Source organism: Triticum urartu, chromosome 4A, assembly GCF_056163025.1.
Source record: "Triticum urartu cultivar PI428250 chromosome 4A, HENAU_Tu73, whole genome shotgun sequence".
NCBI lineage: Eukaryota > Viridiplantae > Streptophyta > Magnoliopsida > Poales > Poaceae > Triticum > Triticum urartu.
The window spans coordinates 598,217,713-598,244,247 of NC_141876.1; positions in this window are offsets into that span (position 1 = coordinate 598,217,713).

Genomic DNA, 26,535 nt, shown 5'->3' on the forward strand with positions numbered 1-26,535 from the left:
ATGGCCCGTGACTTCGAGGAGCCGGATTCCTCTCCGAACTCCGTGCCCCCCGCGCCCCCGACAATCGAATCCGATTGGGCGTCGATAATGGAATTCACCGCCGCGGACATCTTTCAGCACTCGCCCTTCGGCGACATCCTGAATTCTCTAAAGTCTCTCTCTTTATCAGGAGAGCCCTGGCCGGACTACGGTCAGCAAGGTTGGGATACGGACGATGAAGAAATTCAATACCCACCCACCACCCACTTCGTAGCCACTGTCCATGACTTAACCGACATGCTCGACTTCGACTCCGAAGACATCGATGGTATGGATGACGATGCACGAGATAACCAAGAACCAACGCCTATAGGGCATTGGACAGCCACCTCATCTCACGATGTGTACATGGTGGATACCCCTAAAAGAAGCAACAACGAGGAAAACGGGGAGGGGGATCGATCTCTCAAAAAACAATCAAAGCGTTGGCGTAAACGCCGACCTAAGCCCCACCTCGATAAAGACCCAGCCATAGAGCAGGATGAGCCGGTAGACGATGAGCATGCCTCAGAGCAACCGTCCCAACAAGACAACCCGTATAGATAAACCGAACATTCCTCCCCCGGCGAAAATGGCATTCCGGACGACCCTACGCCGGACAAGCCCACGAAGCAGAAGAACCTCCACAAACGGCTCGTTGCAACCACACGCAGCCTGAAAAAGCAGAAGCGGAAGCTAAAGACTGCGGAAGATGCACTCAGGATCAGATGGAGTAAAGTAATCAATATCACAGACAAATACGGCGGCAGTCGCCGCACTAAAAGCTATCCAAGGAGAAAACTACTGCCTGAATTCGACGAGGAGGCCTTAGAGCCCTCGCATTCAAAAAGTAAGAAAGCCACACGGTCGGATAGACGACCCCAGGGCCAGCATAAAGCGGCAAGCATCGCCGCACTTAAGCCGGCATGCGACCCACTTAAGGATTCGCATCACGGCCCAGCCAGGTCCATTTACGGGCCAAGAAAGCAAGCTGTCGTAAGCAATGCAATAAAGCCATTATCAAAATCCGGCACACCCAAATACAGGGGTGCCGCACACCCCCTATGTTTCACCGATGAGGTCCTGGATTATGAATTTCCAGCGGGATTCAAACCCATAAACATAGAGGCATATGATGGAACAACAGACCCTAGAGTCTGGATCGAGGATTATATCCTCCACATACATATGGCTCGAGGAGATGACCTCCATGCCATAAAATACTTACCCCTCAAGCTTAAAGGGCCAGCCCAGCATTGGCTTAAAAGCCTTCCTAAAAACACAATCGGAAGTTGGGAAGAGCTCGAGGACGCTTTCTAAGCAAATTTTCAAGGGACCTATGTCCGCCCTCCGGATGCAGACGATCTTAGTCACATAACTCAACAGCCCGGAGAGTCTGCTCGGCAATTCTGGAATAGATTTCTTACTCAAAAGAATCATATAGTCGACTGTCTGGACGCTGAAGCCTTAACAGCTTTCAGGCATAATGTCCGAGACGAATTGCTCGCCAGACACCTCGGCCAAGAAAAGCCAAGAACAATGGCCGCACTAACCAGCATCATGACCCGCTTTTGCGCAGGAGAGGATAGCTGGTTGGCAAGATGCAGCACCAGCGACCCAAGTACATCCAAAACTAGGGATGGAAACGGAAAACCACGACGCAATAAGGACCGTCGCTGGACTAAGGAAAAAAGTCCGAAGAGCATGGCAGTCAATGCCGGATTCAAAAGCTCACGACCGAATCAGAAAAAGCCGCCCCTCCAAGATAATAGGGACGACCTATCCAACCTAAACAAAATCCTGGATAGGATATGCAAATACACAGTACTCTCGGAAAGCCTGCTAACCATACCCACAGAGATTGTTGGGTTTTCAAACAATCCGGCAGACTCAACGCCGAACACAAGGGGCTCGACACACCAAGCAAAGACGAGGACAAACCCCAAAAGCAGAGTACCGGGAAACAAAAGAATTTCCCACAAGAAGTAAAAATAGTAAACTTACTCCACATAACAAAACGTGCGGCGACCATAAAGGTACGCGCCCCACGATCTATCCCAAAGGAATCCCGCCACTGGTTGTCAAAACCAATCATCTTCGATCATCTGGATTATTCTAGAAGTATCAGGAACCCAGGCTGGACTACCCTGGTACTCGATCCAATAATTGGCGGACTCCAGTTTTCAAATGTCCTTATGGACGGTGGCAGCGGACTCAACCTGATATATCAGGACCCAATCTGCCACATGGGGATCGACCCAAAAAGAATTTGCCACAGCAAAACCTCCTTTCAAGGAGTAACGCCGGGCCCGGACACCCATTGCATGGGTTTTCTCCGGCTCGAGGTTATTTTTGGCTCTGCCGATAACTTCCGTCGCGAAAAGCTGACTTTCCACATCGCCCCATTCTCAAGTCGCTATCAAGCACTGCTCGGACGCGAAGCTTTTGCCCGCTTTAACGCAATACCACATTATGCATCTCTTACGCTTAAGATGCCCGGTCCACGCGGCATCATCTCCATAACGGGGAAGCAGTAAGGGCGCCTCCCCCAAGCGGAGGATCGTGCGGCCGCTTTAACAGCCCCACAATACAATGGCTTCACCATCCAGAACATCGGAACAGGCCATTAAGACCACGGACATGGATAGACGAGTCCGGCACAAAAATATCATTGATAAAGGCTTAGTGGCCATATACCCTTGCACTAGGGGCTTCACACGTATAAAATTAGAGATAATAAAGCTCAATTTTCCATATTTTGCTTTACACTTTGTTTATTTCATATAACTTTTCGGCACGCCCCTTTTTGAACTTAGTTGCTCTCTTTTTTACAGATGAACATCGTGCTGCGCCCGTCCAGGATACGGCACAACGGAGACACAGGCGCAGACGTGCAGTAGGGACCCGTTCCACGGATTCTTTTCAGATTAAGACCCTACATAAACCTTTTTTACTGTCTCTTGTTGATACACATCCCCTGGTTCCATGACCGAGGAGGAGGCTGGCGTCTTGGCATGTGGCCACGTCAGAATTCTTGCGTGTACCTGGATACTAGGGGCTTATACCTTAGAGAGTTACTTAGCCCGCTCTCATAAAGACCGAATACCTTATGGAGTGTTCGGCGTCGCGAGTTTGGCCTTATATGCATCAGCTCCGAGTCATGACTTTGGTCAAATGTTGGGCTGCCCGGCTCCTGTGTTCGGCCGCCTTACGTTCCGCTCTATCGGCTAAGGCGGCACCAGGAGAACTACTGCGATTGTGCCCTGGTTCGGCCAGGCGAGCACCTCAGTAGAGAAAGCCGAAAACCGACTGTCATGATATGGCGTGAGACTCGTCAACCACTCGATGACTCTCCGGAATCTATAGGATTCCCCCGCATTAACGAAGGGCCGTTTCCCGGCCAGGCACATACGCGCCCCGAATTCGGGCGAGCGCAGTCGCCACCAGGGGCTACCTAAATAGTCCCATTGTCTAGCTCCTATGGCTAAGTGTTAAAGCATTATAGTCCGGTTGCCTAGCTCGCTGCGCTATCACCTCCTTTGTAGGACGAAGACGTTGGATTAAGTGTGAAAATGCCCCTTCTGCGAGCACCCCCGCACTATGTGCGTGGGGGCTGAAGCCAACGACTGCCATCTTTCAGATTTTGTATGTATATCTTAAAACGGCCGCACAGGAGGTGTTCCACATACTTGCAGGCACAAGTATAAAAGTGTACTACAATTCATCAAAATATTGCTTCATAATTACATATGCTATCAGAACATAGCATCCTTCGAGCACTGCGTCTCTATTACACGAGCGCCTTCAAGGACTTCCTGAAAATAGTGCTCGGAGGGTACTCGGCTTTGGTCCGAATCTCGGGATGCAACAACGGTGGTCTCCATCCCTGCCCAGTATGTCTTGACACGGGCAAGAGCCATCCGTGCGCCCTCTATGTATGCTGACCTCTTCATCGCATCGATACGTGGCACCGCGCCATGGAATTGCTGCACCAAGCCGAAATAAATCTTCGGCTCCGATCTCCCCAGCCACAGATGACCCATGACGTACTTCATGGCGAGTCCAGACAATCTATTCAGTTCGGCCCATTGAGCCAGACGATCGTCCACTGCCAGTGGATGCTCTGGATTGTGGAACTGCGACCAGAAAAGCCTTTCCACTTCGTGATCTTCTTGATCTCGAAAGTGTTCGGTCGCATTAGAGCACTCGCTGCCAAATCCAGATAGGTGTCCTTCGCACTCCACATCTGGTCCAACGGAGCAAACTTCGGATCGCCAAACTTCCTCCGCAGCATAAAGGGCTTTCCAGCCACAATCTGTCCGGCCTGATGCAGCTCCTCCTTCACAGCTCTCATCGCAGGGCGAGCGTCCTTGGCATCAACAACGGCCTTCTCTAAGTCCGTTTGTCTCGCCCGGTCTTCTTTCTCAAGAGACTTGCAACGGTCAGCAGCGCTTTTTAACTTCACGGCCATCTCGGCCATCTCCTTCTTGCTTCGGTAGTGAGCAGCCTGTTCGGCTCTCAGCTCTTCAAGTGCCTTCTCGGCAGCCGCATCACTTGTCCTGGCTTGTTCCTTAGCTCGGGCAAGTTCCGCCCGGAGACTCTCCACGGCGGCCGCACCATCTGCGTCAAGCACACACAGTGTAAGATACTGGCATAAAAGCTCCTCTTACCAGATGCCGCCCGAGGAATTGCATACCTTGAGCATCATCAAGTCGCTCGTTGACGAGCGCGATGTCGGCATCTGCCACGTCAAGTTGCCGCTTTATCTCGGCAAAATCATAAGTTTGGCTCAATTCCGGACACTTCGCCACCTATATACAAAGGCGAAAATTAGACCTGTGATTATGATCCTCTGCGCGCCGTCAATTTTGACAACGCACAGAGTCTCAGGGGCTACTATCTACACAGGGCGCATCTTGTTTATGCGCAAATGACAAAGAAGTACATTATCAAACGTGCCTCAAAACCCGTCAGCAAACTTCTGACGGCCTCGTGCAATCCACTTTCTGCGGACGAAATCCTTCCAATCACCGTACCCATCAATGCACAGTGCTCCTCTGAGATAGAAGCTCGCCCCAGCAGAATCATCAGCTCCTCCGACCGCGCACCAGACGGTGCCGGACTCGTCCTATGACCTCCATCGAAGGCAGGACGTAGAGAACCTTGGGGGGCCATATGGCTACCTTCCACCCCTACCGGATTCGGAGAAACCCTGCGCGACGACACCTCAGGGTCGCCCGCCTTGCTAGGCGGTACGGCAGGGGGAGGCGTTCCACTCTCCATCATCTCCAGAAGAAGATCCCCCGAAGATGAGCTCTGCTGAGAAGGGCTGAGGTCCGAGCTGCAAGGTAAAATTTCGGTTAATCTTCTCAGATAAAAAGTAAGGATTTCTCTCATCCCTCTAAAGGAAAATCTTTCTCTACTTATGGCTCGCTGGAGGGCTGATCCCTTTGGGGGCATAGTTCGGCCGAGGATCTCCCCAGCGCCAGACCCTCTAACGAGGACTTCTTCCCCCACTTTGAGGACATGGTCTCCAGGTCGTCAGAGGCGGCCCTCATTTTCCCCCTAGGAGAGGAATTGTCGGTTCCTCCCTTCGGAGCAGCCTCCTTCGAGGAGGCCATAGTTTCCTTGTCCTCCCCCTCACTTCCCTCCAAAGGCGCGATCTTCAACATCCTGACTAGCATGGGATCCGGCCTGGTCTCAGGAAGGGGAGCCGGACACCTGATCAGCTTCGCCTTCGCTACCCACTCCTATTTAAAAGGACAACTCTTTTAGGGGCGAGTTTATGACAATTTTACGGATAGCGAGTCCGGGAACAAGGTTACTTACTTGAGTATCCGGGCGATTGCAGCTTAAACCTGCGTCCTCGGTCAGATCCGGACACATTGCTTGTGATCCGAAGAACATTTTATACATCTCCACGGGCGTTGCGCCCATAAAATGCTGGAGAGCTCGTGGTCCCTCCGGATTAAACTCCCACAGACGAAGGGAGCGACGTTTGTCGGGCAATGTTCGGCGAATCAGCATGACCTGCGTCACCTTGACCAGGTTGAGGTCTCTTTCTAAGAGATCCCTAATGCGGCCCTGCAACAGGGGCACGTCTTTGGATAACCCCCAATCTAATCCTTTGTTGACCCATGACGCTAGCCGTGGTGGGGGACCCGTGCGAAAGGCAGGAGGCGCCACCCACTTGGCGCTCCTAGGAGCGGTGATATAGAACCACTCTCGTTGCCACAAGTCGAGCTCCTCTTGAAAGGAGCCCTCGGGCCATGGAGCATCGACATTCTTACTTATGACAGCACCTCCGCACTCTGCGTGCCGTCCCTCGATCATCTTCGGCTCCACTCCAAAAGTCTTGAGCCATAATCCAAAGTGAGGAGTAACACGGAGGAACGCTTCGCACACAACGATGAATGAGGAAATGTGGAGGATGGACTCCGAAGCTAGGTCGTGAAATTCCAGCCCATAATAGAACATCAGCCCCCTCATGAAGGGATCCATTGGGAAGCCTAAACCCAGAAGGAATTGAGACATGAACACTATGCTCTCACCAGGCTGGGACTGGGAATAGCCTGCCTTTGAGCAGGCAACCTATGCGAAATTTCGGCAGTCAAAAACTTAGCCTCTCTCAACCTTAGCACGTCCTCCTCCGTGACAGAGGAGGGCATCCGTCGGCCTCGAAGGTCGGAACCGGAGATTGTCGAAGGTCCGAAGCACCTGGAATCTGGAGCCTAGGGTGTTGGAACTCGAGGCGACAGGCGAACTTGTTTTGAGATTCGAGAAAAGGAGTAAGGCCTTGGTCTCTTTATAAGAGGTTGAATAGCAGGAGCCCTCCCCATAACCGTTTGGGACTCGCCTCTAATCGAGAAAACATGCTAACGGGCACGATTGGGTTACCCACGTCCGTATTAACGAGGATCCCGTAAACAAAGGGGGCATGATCTCTGCTTTGACAAGACGTGCCGAGGAAACCGCCTCGCAAAACACGCTGAGGTAGAGAAGTAAAAACGATTCGAATAAAGGCTTGGCCGTAGTGTTAATATTATTCTCTCTATGGCAATACGTGGAAGCTTATTTTGCAGAGCCGGACACTACTCTTGGTGTTTACAAAACTTTTATGAAGAATTTGGAGGAGGAACCCACCTAGCAATGCCGAAGACAATCTGCGTGCTGGACTCGTCGTCATTGAAGCCTGGTTCAGGGGATACAGAGGGAGTCCTGGATCAGGGGGTGTTCGGGTAGCCGGACTATACCTTCAGCCGAACTCCAGGACTATGAAGATACATGATTGAAGACTTCGTCCCATGTCCTCAGGGGACTTTCCTTGGCGTGGAAGGCAAGCTTGGCGGTGCGGATATTCAAGATCTCCTACCATTGTAACCGACTTTGTGTAACCCTAACCCTCTCCGGTGTCTATATAAACCGGAGGGTTTTACTCCATAGAACAACTTCATCATACAACAATCATACCATAGGCTAGCTTTTAGGGTTTAGCCTCCTTGATCTCGTGGTAGATCTACTCTTGTACTACCCATATCATCAATATTAATCAAGCAGGACGTAGGGTTGTACCTCCATCAAGAGGGCCCGAACCTGGGTAAAACATTGTGTCCGTTGTCTCCTGTTACCATCCAGCCTAGACGCACAGTTCGGGACCTCCTACCCGAGATCCGCCTGTTTTGACACCGACAGTAGGGATTGCCATGCAACGGATGCACTAGATCTATAATTAAGTGTATGAAAGATCAACAAAAGAAACTAAGTGGGTGTGCATCCAACTTGCTTGCTCACGAAGACGTAGGGCAATTTGGCAGAGCCCATCATTGGAATATACAAGCCAAGTTCTATAATGTAAAATTCCCACTAGTTTATGAAAGTGACAACATAGGAGACTCTCTATCATGAAGATCATGGTGCTACTTTCAAGCACAAGTGTGGAAAAAGGATAGTAACACTGTCCCTTCTCTCTTTTCTCTCATTTTTTATTTGGGCCTTCTTTATTTTTCTTTTGGCCCCTTTTTTCGTCCGGAGTCTAATCCCAACTTGTGGGGAATCATAGTCTCCATCATCCTTTCCTCACTGGGACTATGCTCTAATAATGATGATCATCACACTTCTTTTTACTTACAACTCAAGAATTACAACTCAATACTTAGAACAAAATATGACTCTATGTGAATGCCTCCGGCGGTGTACCGGGATATGCAATGAATCAAGAGTGACATGTATGAAAAATTATGAATGGTGGCTTTGCCACAAATACGATGTCAACTACATGATCATGCATGGCAATATGACAATGATGAAGCGTGTCATAGCAAATGGAACGGTTGAAAGTTGCATGGCAATATATGTCGGAATGGCTATGGAAATGTCATAATAGGTAGGTATGGTGGCTGTTTTGAGGAAGGTATATGGTGGGTTTATGGTACCGGCGAAAGTTGCGTGGTACTAGAGAGGCTAGCAAACGTGGAAAGGTGAGGGTGCGTATAATCCATGGACTCAACATTAGTCATAAAGAACTCACATACTTATTGAAAAAATTTATTAGTTATCGAAACAAAGTACTACGCGCATGCTCCTAGGGGGATAGATTGGTAGGAAAAGACCATCGCTCGTCCCCGGCCGCCACTCATAAGGAAGGAAATAAATAAATAAATCATGCTCTGACTTCATCACATAACGGTTCACCATACGTGCATGCTACGGCAATCACAAACTTCAACACAAGTATTTCTCAAATTCACAACTACTCAACTAGAATGACTCTAATATCACTGTCGGTGTCAAAACCGGCGGATCTCAGGTAGGGGGTCCCGAACTGTGCGTCTAGGCCGGTTGGTAACAGGAGACAAGGGACACAATGTTTTACCCAGGTTCGGGCCCTCTTGATGGAGGTAAAACCCTACGTCCTGCTTGATTAATATTGATGACATGGGTAGTACAAGAGTAGATCTACCACGAGATCAAGGAGACTAAACCCTAGAAGCTAGCCTATGGTATGATTGTTGTATGATGAAGTTGTCCTACGGACTAAAACCCTCCAGTTTATATAGACACCGGAGAGGGTTAGGGTTACACAAAGTCGATTACAATGGTAGGAGATCTTGAATATCCGCATCGCCAAGCTTGCCTTCCACGCCAAGGAAAGTCCCATCCAGACACGGGACAGAGTCTTCAATCTTGTATCTTCATAGTCCTGGAGTTCGGCTAAAGGTATAGTCCGGCTACCCGAACACCTCCTAATCCAGGACTCCCTTAGTAGCCCCTGAACCAGGCTTCAATGACGACGAGTCCGGCGCGCAGATTGTCTTCGGCATTGCAAGGTAGGTTCCTCCTCCAAATTCTTCATAAAAGTTTTGTAAACACCAAGAGTAGTGTCCGGCTCTACAAAATAAGCTTCCACGTATTGCCATAGAGAGAATAATATTAACACCAATCTAATCTGCTGACGTATTCCACAACGTGACATCACACTACGGCCAAGCCTTTATTCGAATCGTTTTCACTTCTCCACCTCAGCGTGTTTTGCGAGGCGGTTTCCTTGGCACGTCTTGTCAAAGCAGAGATCGTGTCCCTTTTGTTTACGGGATTATCGTTAATACGGACATGGGTAACCCAACCGCGCCACTTATCACGGCGCTTGGGAGGCAAGCGTGTTTTACTAGGCTGGTGGGGACGCATAGTCGCATCCGCCCATATAAGGGGATAAGGATCCACCTTTTTACCTACGCCTTCTTCCTCCTTTGCCTATCCATCTTCTGCGCACACGAGCTCCAGCGCCCAAGCCCACACTTCCTACCTCAACCCTCTCCAACAATGTCCGGAGTGGGAGGCAAGTGGATGGTCTCCTCCGTCACGGAGGGCCATGTCAAAAGGTTAAGGAAGGCCGGATACTTGTCCAAAGACATCGCGCACCGGCTTCCTCAGGAGGGGCAGCTTCTCCCCACCCCAAGGCCCCATGAGAGGGTAGTATTTCTTCCCCACTTCCTCCGCGGACTGGGTTTTCCTCTCCACCCATTTGTCCGCGGGCTCATGTTCTACTATGGCCTAGATTTCCACGATCTGGCCCCGAACTTCATCCTCAATATCTCGGCGTTTATCGTCGTGTGCGAGGCTTTCCTCTGCATTCGCCCCCATTTCGGCCTCTTACTCATGACCTTCAACGTCAAGCCAAAGGTGGTGCGCGGCAACCAGGCGGAGTGCGGAGGTGCCATGGCGGGCAAAATTGCCAACGTCCTATGGCTCGAGGGCTCCTTTGTGGAGACCTTGAAGGGGTGGCAGTCAGGGTGGTTTTACATCACCGAGCCACGCGATCCGAAGTGGATCGCAGCCCCTGAATTCCGATCCGTACCCCCTACGCGGCTCACGTCCTGGAAGGAGACGAGCTTGTCATGGGGCGACGAAGAAGAGTTGACCGGACTGCAAAAATGCATCCAGTCCCTGGTGAACAAGCAGCTCAAGCTTGTCAATGTAATCCAGGACATGCTCGTCCACCGGATCCTTCCGTGTCAAGAACGGGACTTCAATTTGTGGGAGTTCAACCCGGCGCAGCACCGAACTCTGAGTAGGCTCTTCGACACGACGTACGAAGATGTCTGGAGGGGGCTAACCAAAGGAGCCGAGGCTCCCACATCCGCCTCCGAAGACCGCGGATTCAGCTCGCAGCGTCCTGCTGGCGAGGTAAGATATTTCCATGTTTTACAGGATGTTAAGTTTTTTCATAGTTTGACTCTATGCGGGATCTAAACTCCCTCACCTTTGACAGGATTGGCGGGAGAAGTCCGGATAGATTAACTGTCCGGCTCCCTTGCCCGAAGACCCAGCCCCTGCTCTCCTAGAGAAGCTGCTGGTTCCGGCACCTTATGTGGTGCCGGAGAAAAAGGCCAAGAAGAAGAAGGCCACGGGGACTCGAAAGAGTTCCCGGCATATGGTGGTGTCGGACTCGTCGTCCGACGAGTCCGAGATGCACTCCTCCCGTGAAAACGAGGAGGAGAAAGAAGAAACCTCTCCCCCTCCAGCGGGGGGAGGAGAGAAGAGGAAGGTCGCCCCAATAGGGGAAGTCGAGGGGTCCAAGAAGAGGAAAACCCCTCCGCCGGACTACGTCCCCAACGCCGACGAGGACGAAGAGGGGTGGCCGGATAGGGCCAAGCGTCCGGCGAGATCATAAGTGTTCGGATACCAGAGTAACTCGTGATATTCCTTTTGTTGCACAGCTTTCCCTAACGTCGGATATAATCATGCAGTCCGCCCAAGGACGGGCTCGACGAGTCGTCGAGCGGCTCCCTGGATTCATCGGACGTGAATTCAGTTCCGCCCGCTGCTTCCCCCTGTACTGCGGATGACACCAAAGTGGCGTCGCGACAAGCTCCGGGGCGAGAGGAGGTGGTCTAGGAGGAGCCGCGAGGCGACCTCCCGGACTCCAGGAGTGAAGGGGACAAGACCCCCCCTGGGCTCCAAGTCCGGCTTTAAGCCAGACACTGCGCCGGAATCATCAACGGTTCCGAACCGCGGTAGGCGAACTCCTGCCAAGAGGAGCAAGCCTACTGAGCCGGCGTCCTCCGTCCAACCGGAAGCGCCAGACAATCTGCTGGAGGAGCTTAAGGGCGCCTCCATCGACGATGAGCATCGTGCCATCATGAGTACGGTGGTCCAGAAGGTTCAGTCCGCCAAAAGCGGACTGAATGAAGCTTGTGCTAGCCTTCCAACAGGCTTCGAGGTAAGTAAAAATATGTAAAATATTACCGTATAGACAGTAGCCCTTGATGCTCTGTTTGGCGTTCGGAAAGAAAAGCCGAATAGAGGATCTATTAAATATCGCATGAGTCTAACTAAAAAGGAGTCAATATACGTATGCAGGCTTCGCTGCTGGCCACCGTCCCACTGACTGCGGAGGTGGGTGCCCTGAAGCAGGGCCTCGAGCGGACCGAGCAAGAGCTCGGCCTTGCCAAACGGCAGCTCGAGGAGAAAGAAGGTAAGAGATACCTTATAGAAAAAATGCCTATAGGAAGGCGCAAGTGCAAAAATGAAAGGAGTATACTGCTTATTGTAGGGGCCACAACTGAGGTGGCGACCCTCAAGCAGGTGCTGTCCGAGGCTGAGAAGAAAGCGGCCACAGAGCGCGCCGAGCGGGAGAAATTTGAGGCGCAGGTCGGCGAGGTGCAGCAAGAGCTTCAGGTTCTCATGCAAAAACATGAGAGTTTGGAGCTCGACTCGAAGACGTGAGCGTCCGAGCTTGCTGCGGCTCTTAAAACTGCCAAATCTGCCAAGGCCGAAGCCCAGAAGGCCCTCCAGGAATTGGATGCGGTGAAAAAGATAGCGGCGGGTAAGGCATTCTATATGCAAAGCAGACATATAAAAGTAGACTACTTGTTACTTACCCGAATCCGGAGCTCTCCAGGGGCATTCGCAGATCTTCCCCGCAGCGTATCCGATGCCGCCGCATTCTACCGAGCCGAGGAAGGCAGCTCGACGGAGAAGGTGTTCTGGTCTCAGTACGCTGAGGCCGGACACCCTGTGCCCTTGAGCGACCAGCTGAAGCAGCTGGTCGAGCTCCACAAAGCGGCCGAACAGGCCCTGATGGGCTTCATAGTTCGGCTATGGCCTGGAGAGGCCCTGCCTGGGAGCTACTTCGGACTGGTGCGGCGGCTTGTGGAGGCTTGTCCAAGGCTCGAGGTCATCAAGTGCTCCGTTTCCATCGAAGGTGCCCATACAGCCCTTGCCCATGCAAAGGTGCACTGGGGTAAGCTGGACGGTGAGAAGCTTGTGAAGGACGGGCCGCCACCGGGGAAGGAGCATCGCAAGCCCGAGAACTATTACAAGGATGTTCTTGCTGGTGCCCGCCTTGTGGCGGATGAATGTACCAAGGATGTAATTATTGAATGAACTCACTCGTGTTATCTTGTGCGCTGAAAACATGTTCATATGCGCTAACCAATGCTTGAATTTAAAATATTACTTTCTGTGCGGCCGTTTATCAAAAAATTGAGAGGTGGCCAGTCGTCGGCTTCTGCCCCCATGCCACTAGTGCTGGGGTGTTCGGGATAAACCTAAGCGCTCTTTTTCCCATGATTGGGTCCGTCGAGGGAGGCGGTCAGCACAACGAACAAGGCAATCGGACTATAATGCTTGAACACTCTCACTTAGCCATAGAACTCTATAATTTTAAAGGTCGGAGAAGCCCCTAGTATTCAGAGGACCGAGTTTGGGGCGCTATCCACGCCTTGGCCGGACAAAGCCGGTTCCTTGCTCGAAGCGGCATAAGCCTTTAAGGACTCGAAAAACCTCTCGAACAGCGACCGGTCTCTCGCCTCATCATGACAGTCAGTTTTAGCTTTATCCACTGTGGTGCTTGGCCCAGCTCAACTGGGGAACAATCGCAGTGGTTCTCCTAGTGCTACCTTAGCCGATATAGCGGAACGTAAGGCACCAAAATATAGGAGCCAGGCAAACCCAACTATTGACCCAAATCATGATTCGGAGCCGATGCATATAGTGCTATAAGTTCGGGGTGCCGCACTTGTGAAAGTGGACGGACTTCTCACGCCATATTGATGGGTACTGAAGCCCCTGGTGTATTTTGTCGTACCATAGTGTACAAATGCAGCATGTTATTAATAAACATATATATAAAAAGAGGGTAATGCAAAAAATAGACAAAAAGCTATGCATTGTTTATAGAAAGGCTGCTATGAAAGCGGAACGATACAAATAGTGCGATAAGCAAAATAAATTGGACTATTTAACATGTCCTGGCCAGGGGCAGGCCGCGGAATTGTATTAAAAACAGGTATACTGCTCGCAATAGAGACCACCTGGGAGTTCCATGATGCGGCGTGGCTTGTCTGCTTCCCTGGATCTTGCATCGTTTGTGCGGCAGTTGAATTGCCGAACGGGTCGTCCGAAGTATGGAGTCCTGAGAGTAAGAGAAAAAAAAGAAGGAATCCGGCAGCCCCTGGTGCGGTTTAAGCCGTATTTCGGGCGTGCCATGATAGTGCCCCTTCCCCTGTGCCCATGGTATTTCAAGAGCGTAGTTATGTACGCGAAGCGCTGGTTTCGCTATATCGCGAGGGCTAGGGTTGGGGCCGCATTGCTACGCTAGCTCGGAACGTGCTAGGAGGTCTTGTTGTAGGGTACTCCGGGCGCGCTTGACAGTGTCCGGCTTTTTGAAGGCCGGACTGGAGAACTGCCTAGAGAGGCTGCTTTGTACTTCTGCTGCGAGCGCTGCCGTGTGCTCCTCCGTTCGGAGGGAGCGTTCAGTGTTCCCATTGACCATGATTGCTCCTCTAGGGCCTAGCATCCTGAGCTTGAGGTATGCATAGTGCGGTACCGCGTTGAATTTTGCGAATGCGGTTCGCCCGAGCAGTGCGTGATAGCCACTGTGGAACGGGACTATGTCAAAGATTAACTCCTCGCTTCGGAAGTTATCCGGAGATCCGAAGACCACTTCCAGTGTAACTGAGCCGGTACAGTTGGCTTCTACACCTGGTATGACACCTTTAAAGGTCGTTTTGGTGGGCTTGATCCTCGAGGGATCTATGCCCATCTTTCGCAGTGTATCCTGGTAAAGCAGGTTCAGGCTGCTGCCGCCGTCCATGAGGACTCTTGTGAGATGAAATCCGTCAATGATTGGGTCTAGAACCAATGCGGCGAAGCCGCCATGACGGATGCTAGTGGGGTGGTCCCTTCGATCAAAGGTGATCGGGCAGGAGGACCATGGGTTGAACTTTGGGGCGACCGGCTCCATCGCATATACGTCCCGTAACGCACGCTTCCGTTCCCTCTTAGGGATGTGGGTTGCGTATATCATGTTCACCGTCCACACTTGCGGGGGAAATCCCTTCTGTCCACTGTTGTTCGGCGGCCTGGGCTCCTCCTCGTCGTCGCTATGCAGCCCCTTCTCTTTGTTTTCGGCTCTTAACTTGCCTGCCTGCTTGAACACCCAACAATCCCTGTTGGTGTGATTGGCTGGCTTTTCGGGGGTGCCATGTATCTGGCACAAGCGGTCGAGTATTCGGTCCAAACTGGACGGGCCCTGAGTTTTTCTTTTGAATGGCTGTTTCCGTTGACCGGGTTTGTAGCCTCGGAATCCGGCATTAACTGTCGTATCCTCGTTGCTGTCGCTGTTAACGCGGCACTTTTGTTTGTTCCGACGCGACCTGTCACTTTTGTCCTTGGTATTCGAATTACCAGTGTTCTTGGTTAAGTTGTTACTGCGAGCTAGCTAGCTGTCTTCTCCCGCGCAAAAGCGGGTCATGAGTGTCGTGAGGGCGGCCATAGATTTCGGCTTTTCCTGTCCCAGGTGCCGGGCCAGCCACTCGTCACAGATATTATGCTTGTAGGCCGCTAAGGCCTCTGCGTCCGGACAGTCGACTATCTGGTTTTTCTTTGTTAGGAACCATGTCCAGAATTGCCTGGCCGATTCTTCTGGCTACTGAATTATGTGGCTTAGGTCATCGGCATCCGGTGGTCGCACATAAGTGCCCTGGAAGTTGTCAAGGAATGCGGCTTCCAGGTCCTCCCAAGAACCGATTGAGTTTGCTGGCAAGCTATTAAGCCAATGCCGGGCCGGTCCCTTAAGTTTGAGTGGGAGGTATTTGATGGCGTGTAGATCATCGCCGCGGGCCATGTGGATATGAAGGAGATAATCCTCGATCCATGCCGCATGATCTGTTGTGCCATCATACGATTCGATGTTTACGGGTTTGAAGCCCTGAGGGATTTTATGATCCATTACTTCATCTGTGAAGCATAGTGGGTGTGCGGCGCCTCTGTATTGGGCTATATCACGACGCAGCTCGAAGGAGCTTTGTCTGTTGAGTTCGGCCCGGCCGGATTCATTGCGTCCGGAGTGACGATCATCGTCATGTGCCGTGGGGCGCCTGCGCGATCCGTAGATCGATCTTGTTTGCCTTGCCTTGTCCTCCAGGATGTCGTGCAGGTCGGGCGCATTTTCCCGTGCCTTAGTATGCTTGACACGGTGCCGGGGCATGGCTTGAGTGGAGGGCCAAGAGGCCTCTTTGTCGCGGCCACGAGGTGGCCGGTCGGCCATGTCGTGCGCTGGTGATGTAGGTGCTTCCTCCTCTAGTCGGGGTAGGAGCCTGCGCTTTGGGTAACTCTTGGAGGGGCGTTCGAGTTCATACTCTTCGGCCGCAAGGACTTCAGTCCATCTGTCAGCTAGCAAATCCTGATCAGCTCTAAGCTGTTGCCGCTTTTTCTTGAGGCTGCTTGCCGTGGCCATGAGCCTGCGTTTAAAACGCTCTTGTTCGGCAAGATCCTCTGGCACGACGAACTCGTCGTCGTCGAGGCTTGCCTCGTCTTCGGAGGGAGGCGTATAATTATCGTCCTCAACCTCTTGGTTCGCCGCCCTCTCGTGAGGGCTGGCTTCTCTGTCCTCCTGTGCCGAATTTTGCTGGAGGGGGTGTTCTTCGGCGCTATCCAAAGTAGTATTATCTCCCGTGCCGGAATCACTGTTTTTGCTTTGGCGGGATTTAGAGCGGTGCCACTGACGCTGGCGCTTGGGCTGTTTCTTAGAGGTATCGTCCACTGCTGTTCCATCGCCATCTCCATCCTTTGGAGTGTCCACCATATATATGTCATATGACGAGGTGGCCTTCCAACGCCCTACAGGTGCTGGTTCTTGTTCGTCTCCTGCATCGTCGTCCATGCCGTCAATGTCTTCGGAGTCGAAGTCAAGCATGTCGGTAAAGTCGTCGACAGTGGCTACGCAGTGGGTGGTGGGTGGGTTTTGAATTTCTCCATCGTCCGTATCCCAACCTTGCTGACCGTAGTCCGGCCAGGGCTCTCCTGATAAAGAGAGAGACTTTAGAGAATTCAGGATGTCGTCGAAGGGCGAGTGCTGAAAGATGTCCGCGGCGGTGAACTCCATTATCGGCGCCCAATCGGATTCGATTGGCGGGGGCGCGGGGGGCTTGGAGTTCGGAGAGGAATCCGGCTCCTCGGAGTCACGGGCCATGCGGAGTGCGGGGCTGGAGTTCGGCTCGATCGCCTCTGAGATCGCAGCCCCTAAGGCATCATCCAACCGGTGATCCTCGATTGGCGCAGTGGGCTCCGATTCAATGGTCGGAACCGATGCGTGTGCGGCCTCCAAGGCGCTGTTCGGCGGTAGAGCTATATCATGCCCATCGAGACAGTGCGACACGCTTGGCTGTGCCTCGAATCCGTTGAAGATCAAGTCCCTGCGGATGTCAGCCGTGTAGTTTAGGCTTCCAAACCTGACCTGATGGCCAGGGGCATAACTTTCGATCTGCTCAAGGTGACAAGCGAGTTGGCCTGCAGTGCGAAGCTGCCGAAGACGAAGATCTGTCTGGGGAGAAAAGTCTCACCCTGGACTGCATCGTGGTTGACAATCGAAGAAGCCATCGGGCCTGAAAGCAACGACACAGAGGAACTCTCAATGAAAGCACCAATGTCGGTGCCAAAACCGGCGGATCTCGGGTAGGGGGTCCCGAACTGTGTGTCTAGGACGGATGGTAACAGGAGACAAGGGACACAATGTTTTACCCAGGTTCGGGCCCTCTTGATGGAGGTAAAACCCTATGTCCTGCTTGATTAATATTGATGATATGGGTAGTACAAGAGTAGATCTACCACGAGATCAAGGAGGCTAAACCCTAGAAGCTAGCCTATGATATGATTGTTGTATGATGAAGTTGTCCTAAAGACTAAAACCCTCCGGTTTATATAGACACCGGAGAGGGTTAGGGTTACACAAAGTCGGTTACAATGGTAGGAGAACTTGAATATCCGCATCGCCAAGCTTGCCTTCCACGCCAAGGAAAGTCCCATCCGGACACGGGACGAAGTCTTCAACTTGTATCTTCATAGTCCTGGAGTTCGGCTGAAGGTATAGTCCGGCTACCCGAACACCCCCTAATCCAGGACTCCCTCAATCACCATCTCCATATCTCAAAACAATTATCAAGTATCAAACTTTTCTTAGTATTCAATGCACTTATGTGAAAGTTTTTATTATGCCTAAAAGCAAATTGCCATGTTGTTCTAAAGGACTCTCAAAATAATATAAGTGAAGCATGAGAGATCAATTATTTATATGAAATAATACCACCGCCGTGCTCTAAAAGATATAAGTGAAGCATGAGAGATCAATTATTTCTATAAAATAAAACCACCGCCGTGCTCTAAAAGATATAAGTGAAGCACTAGAGCAAAAACTATATAGCTCAAAAGATATAAGTGAAGTACATAGAGTATTCTAATAAATTCTAATTCATGTGTGTCTCTCGCAAAAGGTTTGTACATCAAGGATGATTGTGGTAAACTAAAAATCAAAGACTCAAGTCATACAAAAGACGCTCCAAGCAAAACACATATCATGTGGTGAATAAAAATATAGCTCCAAGTAAAGTTACCGATGAACGAAGACAAAAGAGGGGGTACCTTCCGGGGCATCCCCAAGCTTAGGCTTTTCGGTGTCCTTGTATTTTACCTTGGGGTGCCATGTGCATCCCCAGAGCTTACGCTCTTGCCACTCCTTGTTCCATAATCCATCAAATTTTACCCAAAACTTGAAAACTTCACAACACAAAACTTAACAAGAAAATCTCGTGAGCTCCCTTATCGAAAGAAAACAAAACACCACTTCAAGGTACTGTAATGAACTCATTCTTTATTTATATTGGTGTTAAACCTGCTGTATTCAAACTTCTCTATGGTTTGTAAACTCTTTACTAGCCATAGATTCATGAAAATAAGCAAACAACACACGAAAAACAGAATCTGTCAAAAACAGAACATTCTGTAGTAATCTGTAACTAACGCAAACTTCTGGAACCCCAAAAATTCGAAAATAAATTGCTGGACGTGAGGAATTTATCTATTAATCATCTGCAATAAGAATTAACTAATTATCACTCTCCAACAAAAACTGGCAGCAATTCTCGTGAGCGCTAAAGTTTCTGTTTTTTACAGCAAGATCAAAAAGACTTTCCCCAAGTCTTCGGAGCGGTTCTACTTGGCACAAACACTAATTAAACAAAAAAAACACAACCAAAACATAGGCTAGATAAATATTTCATTACTAAACAGGAGCAAAAAGAAAGGAATAAAAATAAAATTGGGTTGCCTCCCAACAAGTGCTATCGTTTAACGCCCCTAGCTAGGCATAAAAAAACAAGGATAGATCTAGGTATTGCCATCTTTGGTAGGCAATCCATAAGTGGCTCTCATAATAGATTCATAATGTAATTTAATTTTCTTTCCAGGGAAGTGTTCCATGCCTTTCCTTAACAGAAATTGGAATTTAATATTCCCTTCCTTCATATCAACAATTGCACCAATCGTTCTAAGGAAAGGTCTACCAAGAATAATAGGACATGAAGGATTGCAATCTATATCAAGAACAATGAAATCCACAGGCACATAATCTTTCCCATAGTAAGAACATCATTAATCTTTCCCATAGGTTTCTTAATAGTGGAATCCGCAAGATGCAAGTTTAAAGAACAATCATCAAATTCATGGAAACCTAGCAAATCACACAAAGTTTTTGGGATCGTGGAAACACTAGCGCCCAAATCACACAAATCATAGCATTCATGATCTTTAATTTTTATTTTAATAGTAGGTTCCCACTCATCATAAACTTTTCTAGGGATAGAAACTTCCAACTCAAGTTCTTCTTCATAAGATTGCATCAAAGCATCAATGATATGTTTAGTAAAAGCTTTATTTTGGCTATAAGCATGAGGAGAATTTAGCACAGATTGCAACAAGGAAATACAATCTGTCAAAGAGCAATTATCAGAATTAAATTCCTTGAAATACAAGATAGTGGGTTCGTTGCTATTTAAAGTTTTAACCTCTTCAATCCCACTTTTAACAATTTTTGCATCAAGATCTAAAAACTCCGAATTTTTGGGACGCCTTCTAACTAGAGTTGACTCATCTCCAGTCCCATCATTATCAATATTCATATTGCAAAACAAAGATTTAATAGGGGACACATCAATCACTTTTAGATCTTCACCCTTATTATCATTAATACTTTCCGGTTTAGCGGCCATCTTATTAACTAAGGTGACCTGCTTATCCGAGATTTCAGCAATTAATTTTTCAAGATGAGAAGGCTGAGACTTTAAACCATAAAATTCCTTAGACATATCGTCGAGCTATTTATTCATGAAACCAATAAAACTTTTTTGTTCTTTAAGCTCGTTTCTAAAGAAATTGTTATGCTCAAACTACAAGGACATAAAACTTCTAATGTCGTTTTCGATTTCTTACAACCTTCTAAGATGAAGATCAACTCCTTTTGGTAAAGCCATAAGGGCAACAAGAAACAAGAGGTAAGCGAAAAAGAGGCAAACAGAAAAGAGAGAGCGAAAGGAAAATAGGGCGAATAAAACGGCAAGGGTGAAGAGGGGGAGAGGAAAACGAGAGACAAATGGCAAATAATGTAATGCGAAGGATAAGAGTTGTGATGAGTACTTGGTATGTCTTGACTTGGTGTAGATCTCTCCGGCAACAGCACCAGAAATTCTTCTTGCTACCTCTTGAGCACTGCGTTGGTTTTCCCTTGAAGAGGAAAGGGTGATGCAGTAAAGCAGTGTAAGTATTTCCCTCAGTTTTTGAGAACCAAGGTATCAATACAGTAGGAGACCATGCGCGAGTCACCTCGTACCTACACACACAAATAAAAACCTCGCAACCGACGCGATAAAGGGGTTGTCAATCCCTTCATGGCCACTTGCAAGAGTGAGATATAATAGAGATGATAATAATAAGATAAATGTTTTTGGTATTTTTATGATATAGATTGAAAGTAAAGATTGCAAAATAAAATAGATTGGAAACTTGTATGATGGAGAATAGACCCGGGGGCCATAGGTTTCACTAGTGGCTTCTCTCAAGATAGCATAAGTATTATGGTGGGTGAACAAATTACTGTCAAGCAATTGATAGAAAAGAGAATAATTATGAGAATATCTAGGCATGATCATGTATATAGGCATCACGTCCGAGACAAGTAGACCGAAATGATTCTGCATCTACTAATGTTACTCCACACATCGACCGCTATCCAGCATGCATCTACAGTATTAAGTTCATAAGAACAGAGTAACGCCTTAAGCAAGATGACATGATGTAGAGGGATAAACTCATGCAATATGATATAAACCCCATCTTTTTATCCTAGATTGCAACAATACAATACGTGTCATCTCCCTTTCTGTCACCGGGACCAAGCACCGGAAGATTGAACCCAAAGCTAAGCACTTCTCCCATTGGAAGAAATATCAATCTAGTAGGCCAAACCAAACTGATAATTCAAAGAGACTTGCAAAGATAAACCAATCATACATAAAAGAATTCAGAGAAGATTCAAATATTGTTCAGAGATAAACTTGATCATAACCCCACAATTCATTTGATCTCGACAAACACGCCGCAAAAGAAGATTACATCGAATAGATCTCCAAGAGAATCGAGGAGAACTTTGCATTGAGATCCAAAGAGAGAGAAGAAACCATCTAGCTACTAGCTATGGACCCGAAGGTCTGAGGTAAACTACTCACACATCATCGGAGGGGCCATAGAGTTGATGTAGAGGCCCTCCGTGATCAATGCCCCCTCTGGCGGAGCTCCGGAAAAGGCCCCAGGATGGGATCTCTTGGGTACAAAAGGTTGCGGCGGTGGAAATAGGGTTTCGTGGTGCTCCTGGATGTTTGCGGGGTATATGGATATATATAGGAGGAAGAAGTAGGTCGGTGGAGCAACAAGGGGCCCACGACCCCCTGCCTCGTGGCCTCCTAGATTGTTTCTTGACATCCACTCCAAGTCTACTGGATCACGTTTTTTCCAAAAATAACGCTCCCGAAGGTTTCATTCCATTTGGACTCCGTTTGATATTCCTTTTTGGCGAAACTCTAAAATATGCAAAAAACAGTATTTTGGGATGGGCCTCTGGTTAATAGGTTAGTCCCAAAAATAATATAGAAGTGTAAAAATCAGCCCATTAACATCCAAAATAAATAATATAATAGCATGGAGCAATCAAAAATTATAGATACGTTGGAGACGTATCAGCGCCCCTGGCGGAATTTAATCTCGTATATATTTTGTACCCTTCCGTAGTAGTGTATTGAATTTTGACCAGGGGTATACACTCTGATAACCCACAAGTACAGGGGATCAATTGTAGCCTCTTTCGATATGTAAGAGTGTCGAACCCAACGAGGTGCTAAAGGTAGAACAAATATTCCCTCAAGTTCTATCGACCATCGATACAACTCTACGCACACTTAACGTTTGCTTTACCTAGAACAAGTATGAAACTAGAAGTACTTTGTAGGTGTTTTTGGATAGGTTTGCAAGAATATAAAGTGCACGTAAATAAAAAGTAGGGGTTTTTTAGGTAGAGAAGCAATAAAGTTAGTATAGCAAGTGTGGAAAAGTGGTGGTAGGAGTTGCGAAATTGTCCCTAAGCAATTGACTACGTTACTAGACCGATAACAAGTTTTATGTTGGAGAGGCTACTACTAGCATGTCATCCCTGACTTGGAATTCTATGCACTTATGATTGGAACTATTAGCAATCATCCGCAACTACTAACATTCATTAAGTTTAAACCCAACCATAGCATTAAGATATAATTGTCCCCCTTCAATCCTGTTTGCATCAATTTCTATGCTAGGTTGAAGCTTCCGTCACTCTTGCCCTCCAATACATAGTCCTATCAACATACAACTAACCCTATGGTGTGATCCACGCGCACGCTCATATGATGGGCACCAAAGGACAGCAACATAACCACAAGCAAATTAAACCAATCATAGCAATTCACCAATTGCCGATAGGAAAACGAAAATCTACTCAGACATCATAGGATGGTAACACATCATTGGATAATAATATGAAGCATAAAGCACCATGTTTAAGTAGAGGGTACAGCAGGTTGCGGGAGAGTGGACCGCTGTAAATAGAGGGGGGAAGGAGATGGAGATGTTGGTGAAGATGACGGAGGTGTTGGTGAAGATCACGGTGATGATGATGGCCCCGGCGGCGTTCCGAGGCCACCGGAAGAGAGGGGGAGAGGGCCCCCCTTCTTCTTCTTCTTCCTTGACCTCCTCCCTAGATGGGAGAATGGTTTCCCCTCTGGTCCTTCGTCTCCATGGCATGGGAGGGGCGAGTGCCCCTCCGAGATTGGGTTTGACTCTCCGTCTCTCTCTGTTTCTGCGTTCTGGGATTCTTCCCTTTCACCATTTCTTATATATCCGGAGATCCGTAACTCCGATTGGATTGAAACCTTCGCCCAGATTTTTCTCCGAAAATTAGCTTTCTTGCAGCCAAAGAAGAGCAGCAACCGCTTTACGGGGGGCCCACGAGGGTCACGGGCACGTCTATGGGGGCAGGCGCGCCCCCCTACCTCGTGGCCCCCTCGGGCACCTTCTCGCGTCGATTCTTCTTCCCATATTTCACAAATATTCCAAAAATATTCTCTGCCTGTTTTTATTCCGTTTGGTATGGGGTTTCTGCAAAACATAAAACATGCAACAAACAGGAACTGGCACTGGGCACTGGATCAATATGTTAGTCCCAAAAATAGTATAAGAAGTTGCCAAAAGTATATGAAAGTTGTATAATATTGGCATGGAACAATCAAAAATTATAGATACTACGGAGACGTATCAGCATCGCCAAGCATAATTCCTGCTCGTCCTTGAGTAGGTAAATGATAAAAAAAGATAATTTTTGATGTGGAATGCTACCTAGCATAATCTTGATCACATAATCTAATCATGTCATGAATATTAAGACACGAGTGATTCAAAGCAATAGTCTATCATTTGACATTAAGACAATAATATTTCAAGCATACTAACCAAGCAATTATGTCATATATTTGCTTTCAGAGAGAAAAAAACCAGAGAGAAGAAATCATCGCGTTTTACGATACGGAGCCACCGCGAAGCCCTAAAACCTCTCAGGATGGATGATCTGGAGTCCGTTCGGGGCTCTGGAGAGGGGGATTCGTCGCCATCGTCATCATCAACCATCCTCCATCACCAATTTCATGATGCTCACCACCGTGCATGAGTAATTCCATCCTAGGCTTGCTGGACGGTGATGGGTTGGATGAGATTTATCATGTAATCGAGTTAGTTTTGTTAGGTTTGATCCCTAGTATCCACTATGTTCTGAGATTGATGTTGCTATGACTTTGCTATGCTTAATGCTTGTCACTAGGGCCCGAGTGCCATGATTTCAGATCTGAACCTATTATCTTTTCATGAATATATGTGAGTTCTTGATCCTATCTTGCAAGTCTATAGTCACATACTATGTGTTATGATCCGGCAACCCCGAAGTGACAATAATCGAGACCACTCCCGGTGATGACCTTAGTTTGAGGAGTTCATGTATTCACTATGTGCTAATGCTTTGTTCCGGTTCTCTATTAAAAGGAGGCCTTAATATCCCTTAGTTTCTAATAGGACCCCACTGCCACGGGAGGGTAGGACAAAAGATGTCATGCAAGTTCTTTTCCATAAGCACGTATGACTATATACGGAATACATGCCTACATTACATTGATGAATTGGAGCTAGTTCTATGTCACCCTATGTTACGACTAATACATGATGAACCGCATCCGGCATAATTATCTATCACTGATCCGGTGCCTACGAGTTTTCCATATACTGGTTTACGCTTATTTACTTTCCCGCTGCTACTGTTACAATCACTACAAAATACCAAAAACATTACTTTTGCTGTCTTTACTTTTGTTGCCGCTACCACCACTATCATATTACTTTGCTACTAAACACTTTGCTGCAGATACTAAGTTTCCAGGTGTGGTTGAATTGACAACTCAGCTCCTAATACTTGAGAATATTCTTTGGCTCCCCTTGTGTCGAATCAATAAATTTGGGTTGAATTCTCTACCCTCTAAAGCTGTTGCGATCCCTTATACTTGTGGGTTATCAAGACTAATTTCTGGCGCCGTTGCCGGGGAGCATAGCTCTATTCTTTGAGTCACTTGGGATTTATATCTGCTTATCATTATGAAGAACTTGAGAGATCCAAAAACCAAGATCTATCCCTCAACTACGAGGGGAGGTAAGGAACTGCCATCTAGCTCTGCACTTGATTCACCTTCTGTTATGAGTAAGTTTGCGACACCTACACCTGCTTCTGCTATTCGTTCTGATATGTCGCATGTTATTGATGATGCCACTTCTGCTATGCATGATACTTATGATGAAACTGCTTCTATGCCTGATACTACTGTGCCCCTTGGTGAATTTCTTGATGAAGAAATTGCTAGGGATAGAGAAAAAGAAATTATTGAATCTGAATACGATGATGATAGTGATGATGAAATTATGCCTATTATTCCCGAGGGTTATCTTTTTGATATGGAATCTTCTGCCGCTATTTTAGCTTGCAAAGATAGATATGAGCTTAAGAGGTTTTTAGTTAAATGGAACAAAGAATCACTTGGAGATAAAATGAAACCCGACCCTGCTTTTGCTACTTCACCTATCTGTGTTCCTGATAAGGATTATGAATTCTCTGTTGATCCTGATATAATTACTTTGGTTGAATTTGATCCGTTTTATGGCTATGAATCTGAAAACTGTTGTGGCACATCTTACTAAGTTAAATGATATAGCTGCCCTGTTCACTAATGATGAGAGATCGCGTTACTTTTATATACTCAAAATATTTCCGTTCTCATTAAATGGTGATGCTAAGATATGGTTTAATTTTCTTGATCCTCGTTGTGTGCGTAGTCCCCAGGATATGATTTATTACTTCTCTGCTAAATATTTCCCTGCTCGTAAGAAACAAGCTTCTTTGAGGGAGATATACAATTTGGTGCAAATTAAAGAAGAGAGTCTCCCACAAGCTTGGGGGAGGCTTCTCAAGTTACTTAATGCTTTGCTTGATCATCCTCTTAAGAAACCCGAAATACTTGATATCTTTTATAATGGACTAACCGATGCTTCCAGAGATTACCTGGATAGTTGTGCTGGTTCTCTTTTCAGGGAAAGAACACCAGATGAAGCTGAAATTCTATTGAATAATATGTTGACAAATGAAAATAATTCGGCACCTCCTGAGCCAGCTCCTGAGCCAGTTCCTGCTCCAATTACTAAGAATATTCCAAAACCAACTCCGAAGAAGAGAGGTGTTCTATTCCTCAGCCCGAAGATATGCAAGAGGCAAGGAAATCTATGAAAGAAAAATGTATTAAAGCTGAAGATGTTAAGAATTTACCTCCTATTGAAGAAATACATGGTCTTAATATACCGCATGTTGAAGAAACATATGATCTCAATTCTTTATTTACTGAAGAACCTCATGATCCCGATATCCCGATACAGGTAGTAAAGTTAAATTCTCTCTATAGATATGATAAAGATGAAATTCCTCCTACTAAAATTGCTAGTCAGTGCTTAGATGAGCTTGATAAATTTATGTTTAAGCAAGATGACTTCAATGCTTATTTTGGTAGACAATTTAAA